The sequence below is a fragment of the Musa acuminata genome, unplaced genomic scaffold (assembly GCF_036884655.1).
Source record: "Musa acuminata AAA Group cultivar baxijiao unplaced genomic scaffold, Cavendish_Baxijiao_AAA HiC_scaffold_182, whole genome shotgun sequence".
Classification (NCBI taxonomy): Eukaryota; Viridiplantae; Streptophyta; class Magnoliopsida; order Zingiberales; family Musaceae; genus Musa; species Musa acuminata.
In genome coordinates this window covers 77,501-80,000 of record NW_027020455.1, presented here as the reverse complement: position 1 = coordinate 80,000, position 2,500 = coordinate 77,501, and positions in this window count along the sequence as shown.

The window sequence follows — 2,500 nt, the reverse complement described above, 5'->3', positions numbered from 1 at the left end:
AGGGACGGTGCTGCCTCTCGCTTCGCTCGCTGTCCGCCGCTCGCCGCTCCCTCGCGCAGCCAAAAATGGCCAGTTTTGTCCCGTTTTTGGGCCGTTTTGGCCAGTTTTTGGCCTGTTCTTGCGTCGCGCGGTGACCGTCGTGAGCGGAGCAAAATGTCAGCCATCTCAGCACCCTGGAACCCCCCGGGTGGCACAGGGCTGGATGGGGCTTTCGTATAGCAGGGACGGTGCTGCCTCTCGCTTCGCTCGCTGTCCGCCGCTCGCCGCTCGCTCGCGCAGCCAAAAATGGCCAGTTTTGGCCCGTTTTTGGGCCGTTTTGGCCAGTTTTTGGCCTGTTCTTGCGTCGCGCGGTGACCGTCGTGAGCGGAGCAAAATGTCAGCCATCTCAGCACCCTGGAACCCCCCGGGTGGCACAGGGCTGGATGGGGCTTTCGTATAGCAGGGACGGTGCTGCCTCTCGCTTCGCTCGCTGTTCGCCGCTCGCCGCTCGCTCGCGCAGCCAAAAATGGCCAGTTTTGGCCCGTTTTGGCCAGTTTTTGGCCTGTTTTTGCGTTGCGCGGTGACCATCTTGAGCGGAGCAAAATGTCAGCCATCTCAGCACCCTGGAACCCCCCGGGTGGCACAGGGCTGGATGGGGCTTTCGTATAGCAGGGACGGTGATGCCTCTCGCTTCGCTCGCTGTCCGCCGCTCGCTGCTCGCTCGCGCAGCCAAAAATGGCCAGTTTTGGCCCGTTTTTGGGCCGTTTTGGCCTGTTTTTGGGCTGTTCTTGCGTCGCGCGGTGACCGTCGTGAGCGGAGCAAAATGTCAGCCATCTCAGCACCCTGGAACCCCCCGGGTGGCACAGGGCTGGATGGGGCTTTCGTATAGCAGGGACGGTGCTGCCTCTCGCTTCGCTCGCTGTCCGCCGCTCGCCGCTCGCTCGCGCAGCCAAAAATGGCCAGTTTTGTCCCGTTTTTGGGCCGTTTTGGCCTGTTTTTGGGCTGTTCTTGCGTCGCGCGGTGACCGTCGTGAGCGGAGCAAAATGTCAGCCATCTCAGCACCCTGGAACCCCCCGGGTGGCACAGGGCTGGATGGGGCTTTCGTATAGCAGGGACGGTGCTGCCTCTCGCTTCGCTCGCTGTCCGCCGCTCGCCGCTCGCTCGCGCAGCCAAAAATGGCCAGTTTTGGCCCGTTTTTGGGCCGTTTTGGCCAGTTTTTGGCCTGTTCTTGCGTCGCGCGGTGACCGTCGTGAGCGGAGCAAAATGTCAGCCATCTCAGCACCCTGGAACCCCCCGGGTGGCACAGGGCTGGATGGGGCTTTCGTATAGCAGGGACGGTGCTGCCTCTCGCTTCGCTCGCTGTTCGCCGCTCGCCGCTCGCTCGCGCAGCCAAAAATGGCCAGTTTTGGCCCGTTTTGGCCAGTTTTTGGCCTGTTTTTGCGTTGCGCGGTGACCATCTTGAGCGGAGCAAAATGTCAGCCATCTCAGCACCCTGGAACCCCCCGGGTGGCACAGGGCTGGATGGGGCTTTCGTATAGCAGGGACGGTGATGCCTCTCGCTTCGCTCGCTGTCCGCCGCTCGCTGCTCGCTCACGCAGCCAAAAATGGCCAGTTTTGGCCCGTTTTTGGGCCGTTTTGGCCTGTTTTTGGCCTGTTCTTGCGTCGCGCGGTGACCGTCGTGAGCGGAGCAAAATGTCAGCCATCTCAGCACCCTGGAACCCCCCGGGTGGCACAGGGCTGGATGGGGCTTTCGTATAGCAGGGACGGTGCTGCCTCTCGCTTAGCTCGCTGTCCGCCGCTCGCCGCTCGCTCGCGCAGCCAAAAATGGCCAGTTTTGTCCCGTTTTTGGGCCGTTTTGGCCTGTTTTTGGGCTGTTCTTGCGTCGCGCGGTGACCGTCGTGAGCGGAGCAAAATGTCAGCCATCTCAGCACCCTGGAACCCCCCGGGTGGCACAGGGCTGGATGGGGCTTTCGTATAGCAGGGATGGTGCTGCCTCTCGCTTCGCTCGTTGTCCGCCGCTCGCCGCTCGCTCGCGCAGCCAAAAATGGCCAGTTTTGGCCCGTTTTTGGGCCGTTTTGGCCAGTTTTTGGCCTGTTCTTGCGTCGCGCGGTGACCGTCGTGAGCGGAGCAAAATGTCAGCCATCTCAGCACCCTGGAACCCCCCGGGTGGCACAGGGCTGGATGGGGCTTTCGTATAGCAGGGACGGTGCTGCCTCTCGCTTCGCTCGCTGTCCGCCGCTCGCCGCTCGCTCGCGCAGCCAAAAATGGCCAGTTTTGGCCCGTTTTGGCCAGTTTTTGGCCTGTTTTTGCGTTGCGCGGTGACCATCTTGAGCGGAGCAAAATGTCAGCCATCTCAGCACCCTGGAACCCCCCGGGTGGCACAGGGCTGGATGGGGCTTTCGTATAGCAGGGACGGTGATGCCTCTCGCTTCGCTCGCTGTCCGCCGCTCGCTGCTCGCTCGCGCAGCCAAAAATGGCCAGTTTTGGCCCGTTTTTGGGCCGTTTTGGCCTGTTTTTGGGC